The following is a 24,486-nucleotide window of genomic DNA, read 5'->3' on the forward strand; positions in this document are numbered from 1 at the left end:
ATCCTCGAAAAGATGGCGGCGCCCACGCGCCGCCATGCTTTTGAAGCCGCCGGCAGCATTGCCGGCGGCGATCGAGGTGAAAACACCCGCGATCGGTGCTAGCACCGATCGCGGGTGTTACCGGTAAGCCTTTGCTGCAATATGCAGCAAAGACTTACCGGCTATGGAGAGGGCTCAGCGCGTGAGCCCTCTCCATGCACCCGCGGCCGACCCGTGACGTGCTATTACGTCACGGGTCGTGAAAGGGTTAATCGAGTGGAGGTACATTGTGTCTGTGCCTCCTATAACTTGTATCGCTGTACACTCTTGTTGCAAAAGTTATAATACTGAAATGTTTCTTGTCATTGAGTTGTTACTGGCCAAATAAGGTACTAAATGGGAACTGAGGGGCAAAATACTTTGAGGAATGCTTCCCAGGGACACCTGTTTTTTGTTGTTGTTTTTCTTTGCTCACAATGATGGTTAACCCCTTCACGCTCCGTGGCGGATATATCCGACACGGAGCGCAGTGACTTAGCGCTCAGTGGCGGATATATGCGCCACGGCGCTTATGCCGGCTCGGCTCTGGATCAGAGCCGAACCGGCATCGGGAAACACGGGGTGCCGGCTGTAACTAATAGCTGGCACCCCAGTGTAACACCCGCGATCGGAGTTGTCTCCGATCGCGGGTGCTTACCCCGTTAAATGCCGCGGTCAGTGCGACCGCGGCATCTAACATGCATCTGGGGGGTCTTTCCCCCACGATCGCCCCCCCGAACCGTTTTCGGGGGGCGCCGATCGTTGCTATAGCAACTCTGGGGTCCGATCTGGACCCCAGAGTTACTTGCAAGAATTGCCAGTAAGATGGCGTCTGTGACGTCATCTTACTGGCACAGTGCCAGCCTATGCAAGTGTATAGGCTGACACTGATAATACTCTGCAATACATCAGTATTGCAGAATATTATCATGAAGAAGCAATCAGAAGATTGCTTGTTCATGTCCCATGGTATAATAGTGAAAAAGTAAAAAAAAAAAAGTTATTCAATAAAAAAATAAAGTCATAAATCACTAAAAATGTCCCAAACTCCCAAAACATATAAAGAGACATATAACTCAAAAAAAGTCTAAATCATAACACAAACCCCACATATATAGTATCACCGCGTCCGTAACAACCCGTAGAATAAAAGTAAATCATTATTGAACCCCCACGATAAACGCCGTAAAAAAAAACTGTTATAAACCCTCCAAAAATTATGATTTTTACCTTTTCAATCCCACAAAAAATGCTATAAAATGCGATCAAAAAACCATATGTACCCAGACATGATACTGGTGCAAAGTACAACATGTCCCGCAAAAAACAAGCCATCAACCAGCTCCGTAGCCAAAAACGTAACAATGTTATGCCACTTGGAAGACGGCAATACATAAATGATAGATTTTTCCCCACATTAGGGTTTTGTTTGACAAATTTAGTAAAACGTAAGAAAATATATTCATGTCTGGTATCCCCGTAATCGTATCAACCCATAGAATAAAGATAATATGATTATTAGTCTATACGGTGAACACCAAAAAAAAAAAAAGTAAAAAATCCAGTACAGAATTGATGCTTTTCTACTCCTGCCCTCAAAAAAAGTTCCTAAATTTTCAACAATAGGTGATACCAACCCCAAAATGGTAACAATGGAAAAAGCATCTCATCCCGCAAAAAAAATGCCGTCACATGGCCCCAATAACAAAAAAGCGAAAATTTTATAGCCTTCAAAAGGGGCCAATGAGGAAACTAAAATCCTGGCAGCTGCAGCGCCCTCCTTCCCTTCTGCACCTCGCTGTGCCCCCATAAAACAAGTAACGGCCACATGTGGGGGGTCTTTGTACTCAGGAGAAATTGCAGAACAAATTGTATGGTGGGTTTTCTCTTTTTATATTTTGGAAATGTGTAAATTTTAGTGCTAAATGAACGTATAAGGGAACAATATGACCATTCTAAATTTCACCTCCATTTTGATTCAATTACTATGAAGATCTCAAGTGGAAACAATCTGTTTCTGATAGCTTGAGGGGTGCAGATTTGAAAATGGGTTGGTTATATAGGGGGTTTTGATGCTAAATATGTAAAATTTCATTCAAAACTGTATTTATCCCCAAAATAGTCAATTCTGAAAATCCGGAAAAGCGATATTCTATTTGTAAGCCGCGTGACATCAAAATAAATTATCCAGACATTTCAGAAATTATGAAAATGTAAAGTAGACAAATGGGAAATGTTATTCTGCAAGTTATTTAGGTGGTAAATCTATCTGCCTGAAAACGCAATGATTTAGAATTTCGAAAATGGCAAATTTTTCAAAAAATGTATCATATTTTCTTTTTTTTTGTAAATAAACGCAAAACTTATCTGCCAAAATTTACCACTAAAATGAAGTACAACATGTGGGGAAAAAAACAATCTCAGAATCGTTTTGATAAGTAACAGTGTTCAAAAGTTATAACCATATAAAGCGAAGCAAGTCCGAATCCAAAAAATCGGGCTGAGCCTTAAGCTACAAAATGGCTGCGTCCTTAAGGGGTTAACCTTTAAATTAGCTTTTTTGTGAATCTGATTAAAATAGTTTACTATTACAAGTATTTGAAAGTTTTAATTAATACCACCAATGAAGGCAGACCATGCTGTTGTTATTGGGCATATCAATCAGTATACGTTTTCATGTTATTTAGGTTCCATAATGAAGGCAAAAAATGTTTATTAGCAAAAACAACATCTGATTTATGTTCTTTTTTTATATATATACTGCATAGAAAGGCTTAGTAAAAATTCACCAGTAGGATATATGAAACACAAAATTGTGCTTTTAAAAACAACATTATGTCCTTAAAAAGCAAGACCTCATAGAGGAACCTCAGCCAATAATGGCAATCTGGAACACTAGGATCAGATTTATGGCTTTCAATGTAATTTGACCAAACACTATTATGCATTAAGAGGTCTCCCTCATCAAATCTACAAAATCACAATACAGGAATGGAATACAGAATACATAGCCCACTGTCAGATACGTTTATGAAAATCAGTTTCTTGTATATATTTCTGGTTCTTTCTTATATGTTGTGGTACCTCTTTGCCAGCACTTGAAGTCTTGAAGCATTGCAAGTGAAAGTTAGTATAAACAATGTCAATTACAGATTGTAAGAAATGGAAGGATATCTTGTGTGAGCCTCATTATTTTGATTTGGAGAGGCAGTACCAGTATACCCACAAATGCTGAAAACCCCAGAGAAGATAAACATGTTGATAACAAGAACATAAAACTGCCAAAAGCTGCTTAAATTGAGCATGCTGTCTTTGAGCACTGTCGACTGTGCAGCACAAACAACATACAGACCTCAGCTAATATTGTAATTCCTTACATTTTATGTATGAAAAGAAAAGCTCATCGCAAAAATAAATTCCCAGCACATCGACAAATTATATTTACTTACAATATTTAATTCTTTTTAGAAATGAGAGTGCCCTTATTTTGTCAAGTTGGTTACACTGAGCTATTTTATGATTATATGTAAAGTGTAAAGGGCACGATCAAGGTCACAAGCTCTTTAAGAAAACCTAGCACCTAGTTTTTGATAAAATAAAGGAGCACACAACTAGGAGCTTAAGCCAATTTAGCTTTGCCCATCATGTATGCTATTAATTTGTGTCATTGGCTGATATTAGCACAAATGGTTTTCATATAATTTTGAATGTTTTCTGTGTTCTCTTCTACCATCTCTGAGTTGTAACCTTTGCTACACTTCCACAGTCTTTCATGACTTGACATAATTTGTCCCCAAATTTTCCCTGTTGTTTTTACACTGCTTTTCTGCTTTTATTATCTTTCTGCATCTTTCTGCACTAGTTTACTACCCTTCATCACTTTTTTTGAGAATAAAACTGGACCCCCTTAACTCAAATCAAATTTCAGTTTATGATTCCTAATACTGCCTAAAGGTTAGACATGCCTCAAATTATTAGAGAACCCTCACATGATTCTATAAACCTATGAAACTGCTAGCAGTATTACAGGTAATAATAATAATAATATACAAACCGCCTCCGTAAAAGGTTAACAATTTTCCCCAGGTAGACTACATTTCCAAAAACTATGACCAACTTCTTAGGCGCTTCTTAGTAGTGTAAGATGCAGGAATGTGTGTTATAATGTATTGTGAGTGGCTATAGGGGTGCTAAAAGGGTCTTAATGGTTATTCTATACTGTGGGGGCACTGCAGGTGGGGTGATAGATGTGGTTATATATGTGTGATATATGCAAAAAGGTCTGGAGGATTATTTTATATTTTGTAGCTGGGAGGTGGAAATGCTGGGGGGGGAGGGTTATTCTATACTGGTATGGGCAGAAAGTATAATTTGGGCCACCTCATGAAAGCCAGAAAAATATAGCCCATAAGAAAAAAATTTTTTTTACAGCTTTCTACTACACTGCATGGAATATAAAATTCTGACACTGAGAAGTACAATTTGTCCCACAGAAAACAAGCCCTCTGTAACGTTCCCTCTATCCTCAGTTGGCGGAATAGGTGGCATTATTTTTGTGTTTCTTGTGCTTGAACTGTGACCTAGGCTTCTCCTGTGGTTAGATTTACTGTACCACACCATGCTCTCTGTAGTTTAGCCCTGTCCAGCAAGGATTACTAGCCAGATGGACAGCTGCTATAGACTGCTGCTGGAGGCCATGAACTGCCTACTCCCATTAGACCTTGCTGGTTATTCAGTCTTCTGTGTTGTCTAGTGCTATTGTCTTGTTTGCTATTCTGTGTTATTTGACCTCTGCTACACTTACCGACCATTCTATTGCTAGACCATTCTGAATCTTTGCCACCATCTTGGTTTTGACCCGGTTTTGTCCGACTTTGCATGTCTGCCTGTATCTGTTGTTTGTCCCTCAGTGTCGTGTATCTCCCAGTGTGACCCTGTTTTCCCTGTCTCAGACTTGTGTTGGTTTCTGTGTACCAGTGTGAACACTGGTCTATCTCAGTATTCCTATTACCTGCCGCTCTACCAACCAGCAGCTGCCAGACAAAGAAAGTCTCTGGACAAGTTCTTTAAACCCTCATAAAAAATTATTACCATTGGAAGGCAGAGAATATGGAACTGTAACAGAAAGATAGAGAACAGCTGTAGGAAAAAACCTTCGCTGTGCTTTTTGTTGCTCCTTACTTCACCCATAGTGAGAAATGTTTCTAGGGCCTCATGCACACAACCATATGGCCTTTTCTGTTCTGTATATACAGCTGTATTCTGGCCACAAATACGGGACGTATTCCAACCGTATGGCAAAGTATTGCACCGTATCCATATAAAATATGGTGGGCTGGCAAATGATGGATGGCTGACTATTGGCTGGCTGACAGAAAGCACCTCCCACTTGTTCTGGATACGGCACGTATATACGGCAGCATACGGTGTACAGCCTAATGCAGTACATATTTAACCCGTATTTTATACGGTCCCATTGACTCCTATGCACATACGGAATGGAAAAATTTTGAAAAATAGGACATGCTCTATATTTTTATATGTCCTGCTAACGGTACGGGACCGTGGACAATACGGCCATGTGCATGGATGGCCGTATTGCCCATTGGAATGCATACGAATGCATTGAATATATATATGCTGTATATATGGCCATTTTAATACGTTCTCTACACGTTTGTGTGCATGGGCCCTAATATCCTTCTCCAAATACATAAGGGCAGGCTATATATTAAATGTTTAAATACAGATAAGACTGTAAAGTAATTACCAAGTTTGTATGGAGTTAAGTATTTAGATATGTTATCAGCTTTTTAATCTATTATCACGTAAATGTATGTTACAATGCGTAAAAGTATTGTCAGCTACAGACAACCACTGTTTAGGAACACAGCCACCACCCATGGTAACAAATATGACAGAACAATGTATACTAGCACAAACATACCTTACAATGTGAAAATTTCGAAAACGCACAGGTAAAGGAGATTTAAAAGATTAATAACTTTTCAATACACTTAAAAAGTTAGAAACTTCATAAAACATGTTGCCAAAGCAAAGATTTTTTTTTTCTACTGATTTGCAGAAATGTTAGTTGAAAGATTATGTATGCTTAAAGAGGTTGTCCATTTTCAGCAAATAACCATGGACATATTACGATCCAGTGGAAGCAAACATAGAACCAATCTATAGAAGAACAGCAAGTAGAGATCTAAAAAACTGTGAGGAATTTATACAGAAAGTGTATTGGAACATCGTATAATTTTTCATTACACAAACAATATTGATTATTTAATGAAAGTGGACAACCCCTTTAAAATAACATAAGAGGGACACAGTTGAACTAGAGACATAGAATAGAACATAGAGACAATAGAAAAAAAGGGGGATATTTATCATACGCTGGCGCTCGTGCGCCAGCGTATGATGGCCCCGCCGCTGCAAATTCGCCTCCCGATACATCAAGAGGCTTCTGCGCAGAGGTCCTGATAAATATCCCCCAATGTTTTCATCACAACATTCCTTTTGATTATTGACTACATGAAGAAATGATTAAATACCATCCATTATTTTGCTTGTCATTACCATTTTAACACGTTACCATAGATGTATTGTCAGTTGCAGTAACAATATTAATGGAACACGTGAAGGAACAAGGCATCATAGCATGCGCATAAGGAGTAGCGTCCAAGGATATTAATGGGTACAAATATAATGACTCTTGGAAAGTATCACAGCTTCGCATCCTGTATGACCATACCAAGGCTCAGCTTGAACACAAACAACTTGGTTTTGGAAAAGTCATTTCAGCTTGACACAAACACAAGTAGCCTAAGGTTTCAAAGATACAGTTCATTTGAAAGCAAGTCTCCATGCAGTTCTACATTATCATTAGCAGCAATGTCCTGCCCAAGGCCTTACAAACAATGGAGTTTTCAAGGTGCTGCGTAACTATATGCAAGGAAAACTTGCTAGCTTCATCCTGTGACCTCCCACAGCACCAATTAGAGAAACAGCAAAACACTTCTAATCATGGCTAAGAGCAAGTTGAGCAAATATACTGTATATCTGAGGTGTCAAGGGACGTGTTACTGAATCTTTTCCCCTGCTATGTTGATGATAGCATTTGCAGAGAGTACAGAAAAGAAATTTGCACAAGATAAAAGTAGATAAAAAGTCTTCTAGAATTGTGTTTCAGATAGTCGCCATTATTCTCATCATCTGCATTCTAATTTAACTGCTTCAGGTCCATGATGCTTTTGTGACCAGACGTTGTATAGCTGTTTTCCCACACATCAGTTCTTTGGCTATAATATTTTATTTGTGAGCTAGTGCCGTGCCTTTAAAGGTTTAGATTTTGGGGATATACAAGTTTGTTAAACAGATTTTTTTTTTTTTGGTAACAATGTATGGCTACCATGAAAGAAATATTAATTTAATTTTCATCATGAAGTTTGATACATATATTTTTAGACATGTGTGTTGGTCATATCCCACAGACCAAGCACAGAGCAGTTGATAGTGATATATGCTGTCTGCCGGCCGAGCAGCAGCACCAACACTAACAATTTTACAGTGTTGGCACAACTGTTCGTTCAGCAGACAGGGAGTCCTTGCATCATATATAACTATGATGCAAGGTCTCCCATCCACTGTACTGTGCTCAATCCTTTTTTTCTGAGCAGCCCACTTGTCTGTTTCTATGGACTGAGCCTTAATATTATTTTCATTACACTTTACATTGTTGTGAAGTCCCAATTACATAGAACATCTGCACTGTTACTAGTTAGGCTTTTATGGGACTACTAAGTCTGCCAAAAAAACATTAACACAACAATCTTCTCTGCAGGCACAACAGGAACCTAACATTTTGCTGCCCAATCACAACTTATCCTTAAAATGATACCATAGAGTCCAACCTTACAGATGAGAACTGTTGTCTATACATGGTAGGTGCCCCTTAACCAATAAAATGTACTAAAAAGATCTTCTAACATATCATTGTTTTAGTTGCATGTGGATTTTAATATTAAAATACAGTTCTCATATGCTTATATATGTATTATTGAGGTATATTAATTAAAAAGCATGTAATTACCAAAGCAAAAGGACCTACACCTAACGGCCAAAACATTGTAGATGACAATACAAAAATACTATTAAACTACTAAAAATACCACAAAAATGCTGATCGTTCTAACATGTTTTTAATAAAATGGGTTCCACAAATAGACTGTTATTATATATTCACACCATTGGCATTGCAGTGCATTGAAAATATTGCACATTGGTCTGCCAAAGTCAATGGGAGACATAAAAAAAAACATTTAACTTGTAATTAGTGCAACTGTATTGCTAACTATGGCGAAACCACATGCGCTTTATCAGATGCAGCTTTGATGCAAGCTGTGCCTACATTTAGAAAGACCAATAAAAATTTACTTGCCAACATAAAACACCCAAATGCTGTATTTATGTTCCCTCTAGAGCTTATATAGCACTGATATACTCTGCAGCCCTGTAAAGATTGTCATTACTACCATGAGTTCCTGACTTGAGTAGAGTTCACATTTCTTTAGAACACATACACAAAGATCCACAAACATACCACAGACCTTCAAATTAGAATAAAAATGCTATAATATGCCACACAGTTATATGCAGTGCACAATAATAGAGAACACACATGAACAGGCCCTTCATAGTCCCCTTTCCTCCATAATACATCAGTAAATGTGACCTCATTCAGTGATATTTTGTAATTTTGAACCTATTTTCCGTTTTCTAGAAAATATATTGTTGCTATTATAACGTGTGAAGACAATTGCTGACCACAGTTCTAATTCTGAAGGCATCACTAAGCTCCCATTCTGACAGTACAGGACTGGTGTTCCCAGGTGTTTTACCGCAAAGACTTAACCAACCATTTTTGTGCATCTTTACCCTTGACAACTGACATATTGTCAAAACTTATTGTATAAAAAAGTAGACATAGAAAGTGTGGGCAGAATATAAGTCCGACCAGGATATATGTAAGCAAATGTTAAAACAGAATATATATACACAAGCTTTATATGTGTTGGTTACCTTTTTGTATTCAGTAGCAGATTATAATATCTCCTTTTTGGGTGGCTGCTAGGGGCCCAAGGCTATGGGAGGACCTTGGGCATGGCCACACAGTCATAGCATAATCAGCAATGTACACTCACCGGCCACTTTATTAGGTACACCTGTCCAACTGCTCGTTAACACTTAATTTCTAATCAGCCAATCACATGGCGGCAACTCAGTGCATTTAGGCATGTAGACATGGTCAAGACAATCTCCTGCAGTTCAAACCGAGCATCAGTATGGGGAAGAAAGGTGATTTGAGTGCCTTTGAACGTGGCATGGTTGTTGGTGCCAGAAGGGCTGGTCTGAGTATTTCAGAAACTGCTGATCTACTGGGATTTTCACGCACAACCATCTCTAGGGTTTACAGAGAATGGTCCGAAAAAGAAAAAACATCCAGTGAGCGGCAGTTCTGTGGGCGGAAATGCCTTGTTGATGCCAGAGGTCAGAGGAGAATGGGCAGACTGGTTTGAGCTGATAGAAAGGCAACAGTAACTCAAATCGCCACCCGTTACAACCAAGGTAGACAGAAGAGCATCTCTGAACGCACAGTACGTCAAACTTTGAGGCAGATGGGCTACAGCAGCAGAAGACCACACCGGGTGCCAGTCCTTTCAGCTAAGAACAGGAAACTGAGGCTACAATTTCCACAAGCTCATCGAAATTGGACAGTAGAAGATTGGAAAAACGTTGCCTGGTCTGATGAGTCTCGATTTCTGCTGCGACATTCGGATGGTAGGGTCAGAATTTGGCGTCAACAACATGAAAGCATGGATCCATCCTGCCTTGTATCAACAGTTCAGGCTGGTGGTGGTGATGTCATGGTGTGGGGAATATTTTCTTGGCACTCTTTGGGCCCCTTGGTACCAATTGAGCATCGTTGCAATGCCACAGCCTACCTGAGTTGCTGACCATGTCCATCCCTTTATGACCACAATGTACCCAACATCTGATGGCTACTTTCAGCAGGATAATGCGCCATGTCATAAAGCTGGAATCATCTCAGACTGGTTTCTTGAACATGACAATGAGTTCACTGTACTCAAATGGCCTCCACAGTCACCAGATCTCAATCCAATAGAGCATCTTTGAGATGTGGTGGAACGGGAGATGGCCGACAAATCTGCCATCATGTCAATATGGACCAAAATTTCTGAGGAATGCTTCCAGCACCTTGTTGAATCTATGCCACGAAGAATTGAGGCAGTTCTGAAGGCAAAAGGGGGTCCAACCCGTTACTAGCATGGTGTACCTAATAAAGTGGCCGGTGAGTGTATGTCAAATGTATCAAAATGTCTCCAATTTTCCAAGGGAAAACATTTCTAAAGGTGCTATTGATGTGAGGTTTTCACCGGGTTTTGGTAACAACCCATCCAAATAACAGCTTCTGTATGGAGATACTAGTTGCACACAATGCTCAGGTTTGATTTTGGCCCATTCATCCACACAAGCACTCTTTAAATCCTGAAGGCTCAATAGGCTCCTTCTGTGAACTCTTTGATTTAGTTTCTTCCATAGATTTTCTAATGGATTCAGCTCAGGTTATTGGCTTAAAGGCATATTCTCATTGGGGCATTTAAATTTAATTCATTTGCCACATGTAAACATTTCTTCAATTGGATGTTGTTAAAAAAAATGTTCCTGTGTGAAGATAATTTCTCATGAATGTAGTCATGTTGTCCCTTAGAAATGAGATAGCTTCCTCGGATACGTAAGTAATTGGCTTAGTGATAGAAAACAGAGGGTGGTCATTAATGGCACATTCTCAGATTGGGTTGATGTTACCAGTGGAGTGCCACAGGGGTCAGTATTGGGGCCACTTCTTTTTAATATTTTTATTAATGACCTTGTAGTGGGTTTACACAGTCAAGTTTCAATATTTGCAGATGATACTAAGCTGTGTAAAGTAATAAATACTGAGGTCAATAGTTTAGCATTACAGAGGGATTTGTGGAAGCTTGAGGAGTGGGCAGAGAAATGGTTGATGAGGTTTAATGTAGATAAATGTAAAGTTATGCACTTGGGCCATGGAAACAAAAAGTATAATTATGTTCTAAACGGTCATTTACTTAGTAAAACTGAAGCTGAAAAGGACTTGGGGGTAGTGGTGGATGGTAAACTTAATTTTAGTGACCAGAGCCAGGCGGCTGCTGCTAAAGCAAATAAAATAATGGGATGTATCAAGAGAGGAATAGATTCTCATGATAAAGACATAGTTTTGCCCTTATACAAATCCCTGGTCAGACCACACATGGAATATTGTGTACAATTTTGGGCACCAGTGTATAAAAAGGATATAGTAGAGCTGGAACGGGTGCAGAGGAGAGCAACCAGGATTATTAGGGGAATGGGGGAACTAGAATACACTGACAGACTAAAAAATTTGGGATTATTCAGTTTAGAAAAAAGACGACTGAGGGGAGACCTCATTACAATGTACAAATACCTGAACGGACAGTACAAGGATCTCTCCAAGGATCTTTTTATACCTCGGCCTGTGACCAGGACAAGGGGGCATCCTCTACGCCTAGAGGAGAGGCGATTTTACCATCAACATAGACAAAGGTTCTTTACTGTACGAGCAGTGAGACTGTGGAACTCTCTGCTGCAGGAGGTTGTTATGGCGGACTCTATGTACATGTTCAAGAGAGGCCTGGATGACTTTCTGGAGAGAAAAAATATCACGGGTTATGGGGATAAAACATTTATTTAATTCTTAAAGGTTGGACTTGATGGACTTCCGTCTCCTTCCAGCCTTATATACTATGTAACTATGTAACTATGTAACGACCACCTCTTATTTTGGCATCTGTGGCCAGACATGACTATTGAGCCCTGCCTGACTACCTAGATTCAGCAATCATTACTATAGGACGGCTGTGGGACCTGCAGTAACTCCCGGACATTACATATACAAAATCTTTAGTTTCCTTGTGCAAACACTTGTGTTTCTACGGAACCATATGACTAAATTTATGAGAAATTATCTTCACACGGGTAATTTTTTTTTTACATCTGACCAAACACTATTCTCCCAGTATATCACAGACTTGTCTAAATGGTGTTGAGAATATTTTACTTATTGTTTTCTCTGAAAAAATTGTACCTGCTGCTTCCACCTCTTTCTGTTGCTCTCCAGAGGTGGTATTTGACTCTTGGACAGTTGTTCTCATAATTCTTTTCACGCCTGTGTATGAAATCTTGTTGGGAGTTCCTGGTCATGGCCATGTTTTTTCCACTTCTGGTTTATGGCTCCAAAAGTTCTCATTGGAATCTTCAGTAGAATTTTGTAATTTCTGTAACCAATGCTATCAGGATGTTTGCAACAATAAGGCTGCAAAGTTCTTGAGGCAGCTTACTGGTTTTACCCATCATGAGATCTTTATATGTTAGTTGAACCAGAAGATTTTAGCAGGTGTTGCAACTTTCCATGGCATTTTGCAACTCAGTTTCTTCATTTGCTTCTGGCACATCTATTGATAGATTTCCACCTTAATGTCCAGAACATTACAATAAATGGTGCCATATTACTGGACTATACAGAAAAACTGTCATTACCCCAACCCATCTGTGATACTATTTAGTGTTTTGCAGGTTTTAAGTAATGCTTTAGAAGGACAAAGGCAAACAATAGTATCACTAATGAGCTGAGCTTTACCTGCTTCCTTTCAGTTAATTATTTCTATTATGTGTGGATTGCACGCGAGAGAAGAAAAGAGCTAGAAGTCTATTAGTCTGTGAGGCATAGCTTAAGTTAACAACTGCAGAGTAAGCGGTCTGCCAGGGACAACCTGAAGTAATAGCTGCAGTGTAGGAACTCTGTAAAGCACACTTTATTCATACCCTTTCTGACAGAAACCCATATTTTATATGTGGTGTTCAGGTTAAATTGAATAGAAAATGTACACTTGGGAGATAAGGGTAAATAATTCATATATTTAATATGTTATATGTACCATGTAATGTTACATGTAATATGTTCTTAGTAACTCAATGTGAATACATTTGCTTGTTGTTTCACTTAAATTCTTGACAATTTTCCATTTCTAAAGCATTCTAGTACAAAAATAAAGGATTCAATAATTCAGCCATCTCTCCTGATTCCTGCAATCGCCAATGTACAGGTAAAACCGAGTTAGGGTCATTTTAATACATGGAAAGAAAACAAAACAAAAAAATAAAACACACTTTATTGTATTATCATCATGTGTTGTTAATTTTTTTGCTATATTTTTGCCATTTGCTAGACTTGCTTTTGTAGCATTCTAGTATACTTTGTTGGACAAGTATTCACAGCTTTCAAAATGCTTACTTTCAGTTTTTCAATACACAATTAGGGGGATTTATCACCACATTGGGTGACATGTATCTTTATTTTTTGTACCTTTTTGGGAGTATTTTTTAGTGCCCACACCTGTTGAGAAATTCGCTGGTGTGTGCCTGGTGCAGTGTTCCTAATATAGTTTGGCATAAAAGATGTTTTCTTTGATTTGTGCCTCCTTCACCCCCATTTTTGAGTAAATGTGCAACTTTACCTTCCAAAGACATACTCACATTCCAAAGCTGAAGGTTTTCTTGCTGAAAAGTACATTGGGGCAGTTGCTACTGTGAGCTTTTTATGCATATGGGTCCGTGTGCCGTTACTTACACATTATCCAGTGTTTTTTGCTTTTGCATTGGCCAGTGGAATATATATATATATATATATATATATATATATATATATATATATACAAGCTTAAAGAAAGAAACAATATAGACACCATAGGCAACCAGGGCCAAAGATATATGGGGTCATTTACTAAGGGCCCGATTCGCGTTTTCCCGACGTGTTACCCGAATATCTCCGATTTGCGCCGATTTCCCCTGTATTGCCCCGGGATTTTGGCGCACGCGATCGGATTGTGACGCATCGGCGCCGGCATGCACGCGACGGAAATCGGGGGGCGTGGCCGAGGGAAAACCCGACGGATTCGGAAAAAACGCCGCATTTAAAAAAAGAAATGTGTCGCTTGGGACGCGCTTACCTTCACTTGGTCCAGCCCGGTGAACTCCAGCGCGTTCAGATGCTTTTCAGCGCAGCAGCGCCACCTGGTGGATGGCGGAGGAACTACCTTGATGAATCCCGGTTGGACCCGAATCCAGCGCAGAGAACGCTGGATCGCGAATGGACCGGGTAAGTAAATATGCCCCATAATGTCTGTAGAAAGAGAAAAAGAAGCACAAATGAAACAGACAAAAAACAAGTATACATATACCCCATTGAGTGGTTTTTTGTACTACTTTTTGAGATTTGTGGTCTCAGTTGAGACTTTTTGCTGATAAATCTCCCCCTCCCCCCATGAGATTTATTCTAAAAGCAGAAAAACCCTTTAATATGCATGAGAACAAACTTTCCATGCAGGTTGAAATTACGTCTGAAAATATCTCTCAAGATATTGTGGTTGACATATAACTGTAAAGCTGCTTCCCCTGAATTCTCTATTATAGTACATTAGAATTTTCACATAATCTTAATGCAAATAGGATATAGTCTTGAGAATTTATAGCCATGTTGAATACTTAAGAACTAATTCATTAGATAGTTTAAGCTGTGCCTGAAGCACCTTTTACAGCATGCACTGCATTATCTCTTAGTGCACTAAAACTTGCTGAGAGATTATTCATAATTGTACAGTATTTAAAGCATTTTTCAAGGGAAGCTAAATTAATGGATGCATTAAATGGAGGCATCTTTGGTTTTGTTCATTTGGCTTTATAACACAGAATTTAATATTTTATGAAATTGAATGCTGTTAATGTCTTCCTTTTCAGACTTCTGTTTTATTATTTTATTCCATAGTGTTCACTTTCTAAATGCACAATATTGGGAAAAGTTCAAACAAATTAAAATTTTACACTTGTATGTCTAAAAAATGAAAAATCAGTATGTATATAAGCATATAAAAATTAAACCATTATATATATATATCCTCTGCATGGCAAGAGTTGCACTGCAAATTCTTTAGCAAAATTTGTTTTCCATTGGTCAATCAAAAACATGTTGTCACGGGTGCTCCCACGACCCATATCGGGGGTCATAGGCTTACCAGTGCCCACTCTGTGCCAGTCAGCATCAAAAGATTTAAAAGGCCAGCGCACCTTTAATTGGCGCTGCCCATTTCACAGAATGCTATTTAAACTGGCCTCTCCCTGCACACCCTGCTGAATCTTTGTTCCTCGCAGTCTTAGAAAAAGCTTGTTGTATGCCTTGTGCTATTGTTCTGTATTCCTGTTGTGACTTTGGTTCTCCTATTGACTTTGATCCTGTTCCACCTACCTTGACCTATTGCTATGTCCCCGACTCCGATTCCGTGCTGCCCATCCTGACCTCCTGCCTGTCCCCGACAATGACAACGTCTGTGCCAAACAATTCTGCCTGGTGGTATCACCACCGCAACAAGTCCAACCCGCTTTGTGGCGGGCTCTAGTGAACACCGGAGGCCACTTAGATTCTGGTCCCAGGTGTCGGCTTACATCATCGTCCATGGTGGTCCAGTGGGTCCACTGCCCCTGGAGCCTGATACATGTATAGCATTTAATGTAGAAGTCTAAATGTAGCCCTATTCTACAAAATACTTCTTTTGTATTAGACTAATGGAAAACTGTAAGCAGGTATGTTTTCTCAAAATGTTCGTGTAAACACCCCTTAGGCCAGTGATGGCAAACCTTTTAGATGCCGAGTGCCCAAACTACAACTGAAACCCACATATTTTTTGCAAAGTGCCAATTCAACAATATAAGCAGTAACTTATTACTCCCTGCTCTGTCACAGGTTTAAATTATATAGGCACCTGTGGACACCAATACAGTAGAAATCAGGAGAAGAAGTTTGGATTATCATTGTAGCTTCCTTCTAGGGTCCTGGGCTGCCTGGTATTGCAGGAGGCCTTGAGTCCTGTCTGGCGAACTCTGTGTTGGGGTTATGCCACGGGTGCCCAAAGAGAGGGCTCTGAGTGCCACCTCCGGCACCCGTGCCATAGGTTCGCCACCACTGCCTTAGGCGTTACATTTTTGCTACTGAGCACAGCATCTAAGGGATTAAACATTCAGATATAACTTTAACTGTGTATGTTCAACCAATTTTTGTCTGTGAAGGTATCTGACACTCTCATGGCACTTGCTCAATAGTGTGGAAAATGTTGATTGTTGTGTATTTCCTTTGTGTATGTTGTACTGTTTACTGGTTTGTGCAATGTACTCCATGGAAATATTGGAGTACAGCACAACCAAACTAAGTTAACTTGGGCACTTGCCATGACCTACTCTCTACTCCCCCCTATATATGGAAACTAGTAAATCAGATTAACGGAGGCGGGCAGAGTGGCTTGGAGATGCTGTGGGTCAATTGGGAAAGGAGGAACCACAGATAATTGTTGAGGCATGATTTTTTAGGTGCAGTTATGTAAACAAGAGGAAGCTCTGGAGAGATACCACATCAGAGGAATAATTAAAAGCTGCCACGGTATCATAAAGGGTTGCAATGATACCAGGATTTTGAGTGTGAAACGATACCAATTGAAGCATGACAATGCTCGATACTGATATGATACATTCAAGAGTAGAAAAAAGTAATATCTGGATGTATAGAGTGCAGTCACATGGAGCATTTACATTGCATCTAGAACTGCAAAGCAAATGTCTGGGAGCAGGACTCTGCATAATCGCACATGCCTTTCCATTGAAACACATGTGATCAGTAATGGTCAACCAGTGTTTGGGGAGGAGAGCTTTAATGTTTTAGGACAGTTTATTATATGTAATGTAAAGGTTGTCATGGTAATGTTAATATATAGTATAATTTAGGGGGTATAGATGGGCATTTTTGATCTCGGTGTGCTATCCTTTTTTTTTGTGGACAGCAAACAGACCCATTGGTTCCTATTGGTCTGTTTCTAGCAGACAGTGAGAAAAAAATGCAGCATGCATTATTTTGTTTAGCAGGTGGACCACGCACGTCCATAGAAGTCAATGGATCGGCCCACAAATTGGGGGCACCTGCATGACATCCATTGGCAGACTGTTTTTTTTTTAAATGTTGCTAGTCAACCAACTGGGAGGGGCAAAAAGTAGATTACAAACCAATCAGTTTTTTTTTATCACATGTGAAAAAAAACAGCTGGTGTATGGACATCAAAAAATGGATGCACTTAAAAAATAATCATAATGTAGTTAAATAAAGAGAGATCACTGAGAACATCTATCTTATATACCAGCACATTAACCCTGTGTCACAGTGCAACTCTGTGGAGGCTGTAGTGAAGCTCTAGTCACATAGTTACATAAAATCCCCGCAATGATAACCAGTAAGCCCATAGTCTTGAGGACAGAGGTGCTGTTTCTCTATGGAGGTTGTGAGTTCAAATCCTGGGCTTTGCAAAAAATTATTTAATTCAATAATGAATTGCCTTGTGTCAGAGGAAACCCTGGGAGATGTAGAAACACTATGTATGGACAGATGGTGATATTACCTTGATGACGTGGCTCCTCTTCTGCCACATCTATACCGAGAATTCCCTGTAAGATGTCTCCTCTAGGGAATCCCCTGCAGACAGCTAGTAAGAGACTGTAGAATAGAACAAGTCATTCAGTACCGCATGTGACAGCATCCCACTATTGAACCGAGTATGAAACTATTGAACAAGTACCAAAGTTTCGATACATTGTGCAACGATAGTATCTTATAAGCCACATACAGAAAGATGAACCAGACTGTAAATTAGATGATTGTAAACCACTGATTATTACATCTAGTGTTTCTTTTAATTTAAGGTAGAATTAAGTGTATGTTTCAGTGCCTAAATCCTTATAGTTTTTTTTCTATGTAACGTATTTATTTGTCCATCCATTTTAATCAAGTAATAATATACTTTTTTGAATTTTGTGTTTTTCCCTTTTTAACCACCTTTTTTTCTCACAGCCACAGAGGTTCTATTGGGAATTGCAAAACAGGTTATTAATAAAAGGATTGTGGAATTCAACATTTCTTACATTTAAACCGAGAGAGGTAATACATCTCAATGAAGGACAAAGAATACATGTTTGAGCTTTAAAGAAAAAGATCCCCTTAAGGTGCAGAAGACATTGTGTATTCTGTTGTAAATGGTGATGTTTTCTTATTCTGGATCAGATGGCTCCACCAGCTCATATTTCATTTGTGGCATAGGAAGTTCTTCCCTGACCCTGAATTGATGTGATGATTATTTTTCCCAACTGAAGCCTCTTTTTATCTGAAAAGATGACTTTCAAAATGTAGATCTGATGCACCAGGAGTCATTCAAATGCAAGACCTGAGCTTGCCAATTCTCTAGCAAGTGCAAAATGATTTCTCCACCCAAAGGGATACAAGGAAAGCAGTATAGCTGGAAGAACAAAGCATCTGCTCTGTACAGTGCTATGAATTGCAGGATGTCTGCCTCATTCCCTTATTCTCTATTGTGAAGTTTAGAGAAATGGGAGACTTTGACTTCTTTAAATGTATAGGTTAATTGTGAATATTTTAATGAATGTTTTGGACTTCCCGCAAGATTTCATCAATTGTGTCAAGGAAGTAAAAAGACAAAGCAAAATACCTGTCATTAAAGATTAGATTAAAAAAATGTTGCAACTTTATTATAATGAAAATGATAAACAGATTTAACACCAAAATGTTGGAATTATAGAAATTATAAGATTGGTAATTATAATTATAATTATAATATAATTATTTCTGAAGTATATAGTTTGAGGGCAGAAATGCACTAAACTACATGTCTTAGTATGTTATCTATAAAGTTATAAATGGTTCTCTGAAAAATATTCATGCTGATTATGGAGATCTGCCTTTGGAAGCTTCCTTTGTGATTGACAACCAATGACAATCCACAAGCGATTGATAGAAGACAAGACTGAAGACTTTGTAAGAAGTGATAGTTTGTTGAGTCCAGGTATCTTACAGCAGTAAAAATATCATGCAGCCTCTTACGGCATCTTCCAGTAAGGGTGTGTGCGTTGATCTGAGCCAAGATGATGACATGAATGTACCTTCCGCACTCAAATGACATGGTATACACTGCTACTCAAAAGTGTAGAGTCACTTAGAAATTTCCTTATTTTTAAAAGAAAAGCACATTTTCTTTCAATTAAGCTAACATTAAAGCACAACTGTAAAGTTATAATGATTTTACCAAATAATTATATGGGATTCTCCTTTAAAAACAGGATGATGCCTGCTTTGTGCTGCTCACACTTTTCTTTCCAAAGTTATGGCATTTTCTGTTCTGAAAGTGTTTGACAAAAATCTGTGAAGTGAAGTGGGTGGAGACTAATATCTGTGAGTCTATGCCCTCAGGCTGAGGCCAGTTAGCATGCCCACTGATCCCATGATGGCTTGTGGTCTCTCTTAAAGCAATTTAGCATTAAATCAATTTAGTTTCCTACAAGTAAATCCACTGAACACTGCACAGAAATGAGGGTTAATAGCTTGTCTGCACAGATATGATACTGCCAATGACAAGGTGAGGGAGGGAAACTGCATGAGGAGAGAAGAGAGACAGAGAAAGTTCTGTAGAATCACAGAGTGGGGTGGAGGGACTGATAGGGAACAGGGGAGATCTTGTATCTCCCTATTCTTTGCAGGAGACTTCTGTAACGAAAGTTCCAGCTCTGCTACATACAGAAAGAGAGAGAGCTCTTTCACATGACCTCCTCCTCTGTGAGCAGGGAGCAGCAGCCCCTCCCCTCCCATTAATTTGACTGATAAACTATAAAAAAAGTACAGACTCACATGGCTTGTCAGCATAGGAAGAGGAATCACCTACTGCAGGCATATAGTAAGGAAAGTAAGGAAACTGCTGCATATAGGTAACAACGATAATAGGCAAAGTTGTTTTATATCCCAAGAGCTATTGATTTGTGGGAAAAAAACTTTACAGTTACTCTTTAAATGAATTATAAATACACTGTTTACATTGTTAATGTGGTAAATGATTATTCTAGCTGCAAACATCTGGTTTTTAATGCCATATCTACATAGATGTAGATAGGTCCATTTTCATTAAACCACTACTCCAGTGGTTAAATGATACATTGTGTTTGCTAACTGTGTAAGAAGGCTAATGGGTGTTTAGAAAACCTTTAAAAACCCTTGTTCAATTATGCAAGAACAGCTGAAAACAATTTGGATGATTAGAGAAGCTATAAAACTGACCTTCCTTTGAGCTGGTTGAGAATCTGGAGCATCACATTTGTTTGTTCACAATGGACACATAAAAATAAATTTAATGTTTCTTCTTAGAAATGAAGGCCATTCCATGTGACAAATTGCCAAGAAACTGAAGATTTCCTACAACTGGCATGTACTACTCCCTTCAGAGGAGAGCAGGCTTTAACCAGAGCAGAAAAAAGTGTGAGGCCCCTACTGCACAACTAAGCAACAAGACAAGTACATTACAGTCTCTGGTTTGAGAAACAGACGCATCATAGGTCAACTGGCAGCTTCATTAAATAGTACCGCCAAACGTCAATGTCAACCTCTACAGTAAAGAAGACACTTTAGGATGATTAATATGGGCAAAAGAACACAGACATTGGACAGAGGAAGATTGGGAAAAGTGTCATGGACACACAAATCTAAGTTTGAGGTTTTTGGATCACACAGAAAAACATTTTTGAGATGCAGAACAACTGAAAAGATGCTGGAAGATGCGTGATGCCATCTTTCAAGCATTGTGGAGGTAATGTGATGCTCTGGGGTTGTAAATTGGGAGATTTGTATAACAAGGTCAAAGAGATTTTGAATAAGGAAGGCTATCACTCTATTTTACAACACCATGCCATACCCTGTGGACAGCGCTTGATTGGAGCCAATTTAATCCTAGAACAGGACAATGGACCAAATCACACCTCCAAATTATGTATGAAGACCGGGTGCCACCTAGACTCCAGTCCCAGGTCGGCTAGTACCATCTCCCGCGGTGGTCCAGAGGGTCTACAGACTCCCAGTCCTGACAGTTAATTACATTTCAAATAGAATGGAAGTTATTCATAATGATAACAGTATTCAAGAAGAAAGGTTTTATTGTCACTTTTACTTCCATTGCATAAATGCAAAACCACACAACTCCTTTAAAAAAGCTCCAAAGTTACTCTTAAGTTATTCTAAAAACACAAAAGAAAGTACACACAAATTAATGATGTAACATTCTGTGTCCTTCCCTGATGACAGAAGGACATTTCATACCCATGCACTCAATAAATTATCAAAATTTCCATCTCTTAAAACCTTGCTGATGAAACAAACAGTCAAAAACATACTACGCTCAAACCCATAAATACATTGCCATAGTTTAAGCCGGATGAGAGACGTAGCCCAATTACTTTATAAATTGCTTTCCTCTTGATTATATTTCTTCTTAATTTACGATATGTTTATAATCTTCTTCATGAGTAATGTTTATTTGAGATTGGGCCCTGCTCTTTATTTGTGTTGGTTCCTATAATGATGCAATGATGAAAAAGATCTTCTTGGCAAAATTATAATCAAGCTGGAAGTTGCTCATCATTACATTTAAGCATCCTTATAATGTTTTCATTAAATTTCCCATCTGAAAAGTGTGACCTTAGGTTGAATAGAAATTGCTCTTGCTAGTTTTCTAATTTTTTTATCAGCATAGAATTGGAAAAATAAAAGACAAATTGAGTTATAGAGGTGACAAAATTACAAGATGATACAGACGTAGCACTGGTTAACATCACTTAATGTCCGTTAACGCACAAAATGAGCTGTCCACTGTTTTTCCTTGCATTAAAAACAGATTATCACCTCTGGTTAACAATTTAAGCCAGTCATGATAACCAGAGTTGTCTCCAAACATATGTACAATATCACACACAACATGCTTTGAATATTTATAGCAAGTCTTAACACTGACATGGACATAATGTACATTTCCTACTTTGTGACCTGTCTTCATCAGGCCCTAATAATTTAATGTCAATGGTTAATCCAGTGGCAGGACATTACATTAGACCTCTATGATGTAATTTGAAGTTTCCAGATGTTTCCCACCCACCATGTGTGACTATGAACTATCTCTCTTTCATCTATAACCATTATTAATTTAACATTGAGGTATATTACATCCTATCAGATCTAATATAAATTAAACATTCAAAGTATTTCTTTCCATTTCCATAATTTGTGTCTCACCTTGGCAATGATATTCCACTGGTGCAATTTTTTCAGCATAACAAAATCTATAATTGCTGTTTCAATGACATAAACACATACTAATAATTGGGGGTCACACAGATAACATCTTTATCCCTTTCCATGCCGAGGACGGATCTCATACGCCTTGGCTTCTAAGAGTCATAACTTTAGACTGTATTCCAACAAGGTTATATATACATTACACACAGACATAAGCAGGGGGAGGAGAGGGGAGGGGTAACAGGAGTGACATCACTGCCTCTGACCATGTGATCATGGGACCATTGATGGACCCCGTTAGTGTATACACCGATAGTGGCTGGGAAATTAATTACTCAATTTAAACTCCAAAAAGTCGCACGGCCGGTGACCACAAATACCCTTTAGCCACCAGGGTTAAATAATAAAACTCAACTTTTATTAATTTAAATTAAGAATTTGTAGAGAACAAAACACTCTTTAAAATCGACAGACAGGCAATAAAGGAAGGGTCAATGGAGTAGGATTCTACTAAGATGCTCCATTAGGGCTATAGTATAATATCTTCCTATAGGGAGATTTATCAGTTCTCACTGAAAGATACCATGTTCATCGAGACCACCTAGTCTCTTCCTATATAGAGGGTTGCCTTATTTCAGGCTCCTCAGTGATTCTAGTTAACCCTCACTAGATTTATATACAGTTCATTGACCTATCCTATGAATTGTCTGCTGCTATATTAAAATTCAAACCTGCCGCTCAACCAAGCCCACCCGACATGTTTCGCCGAACTGGCGTCATCAGGGGTTTGGGGCTAACTTTAGACTGGTCGCACCTAGAATCAGAGATAAAGTAAATATTTGACTTTATCTGTAACTAAGTTTAGAAAAGGGATAACAAGAACATTATTAACTCTCTCCTACCCAGAACAATTAGAGAAGACACTTGCTTGTCAAATATTGAAGATCCACAAGGTACTCGAAGTACTGTCCCGCTCCTGTGGGAGCTGCTGCTTGCAATGAGTGTGTGCACTCTGATAGATGTAAAATCGTTTTATTTGGAAACACTACGCGTTTCGTCTCCGGGCCGGAGCCTTCGTCTGGTGAGATAGTTACACACAAGTCTAAAATTACATTAGGCACTTAAAAATACAAAAGGCTTTATGTCACTGATGACGGTAATCAGAAGTGTACTAAAAGTGGTGGAAAAAAACAAAACAAAGGCAAACAAGAGGACGGCGCCTCGTGTGATACTGTGAGGATAAGGAGAAAGAGATACGTATGGTATCCAATGGAACCACGCAGAAAATAGGGGGGGTATGTAGGAAGTGACCCCCCCCCCCCAGAGGTGTGCTCACCTTATTATAAAGTTAATGCGCTTTTAAAGTATCCGTAAGCTGCCCTTCAGTGTGCTGGTGCTTAACCTAAGTTAAACCAGTGATCCAATAGACAGAAGGGGTGGTTTAGAAAACCAAAAGAGGTCTGGAACGGCGCTATTCGGACAAGGGTCTTCAAGAGGGTTAAAATGCTTTATTCCATAGTAGACGCGTTTCGGGCTAATCAGCCCTTCTTCAAGTACAATTGGATAAAATAGGAGGTGATTTTCAGCGGCAGCTTAATCCGCCAGTGACGTCAAGAGAATTAATAAAGATTGATTGTATATACAAGAAAAATTTATATATATATACATATATATTTAAAAAGGTAGAAATAAAAATATAACTACATCATAAATAACAATTGTTTAAAAGCGGCGCAGTGGAGTGATGGGTGTGTATGGGGCGCATACACACCATATGCAAATGAGCCTGAGAAGCTTCAGGCTCCATATGTTTTAAAGGAGTCTGAAACCCCTTAGGCTCATTTGCATAATTGTAAAAGCCTTTTATTCTCAAAAACAAGGATATAGGGAACTTAAAGAAAAGTGGATCCTGCCAGAGGGGGCACAAGGCAGTATGTCAGTGTGCTTGGTTTATAATCCTTTATCTTGGTGGTAGATTTCCTTTAATGTCTAATATTTTAATTATAGCCTTTAGGTCAAACATCATCATCAAAAAAACAAAAAATAAAGTTAAAGTTAAAGTAGAATCTGCTATTCTTTTAGCTTATTCTCTGGGGTTTTTTTTAAAAAAAAAGGTTTCCTGTGAT

The sequence above is a fragment of the Engystomops pustulosus genome, chromosome 3, assembly GCF_040894005.1.
Source record: "Engystomops pustulosus chromosome 3, aEngPut4.maternal, whole genome shotgun sequence".
Classification (NCBI taxonomy): domain Eukaryota; kingdom Metazoa; phylum Chordata; class Amphibia; order Anura; family Leptodactylidae; genus Engystomops; species Engystomops pustulosus.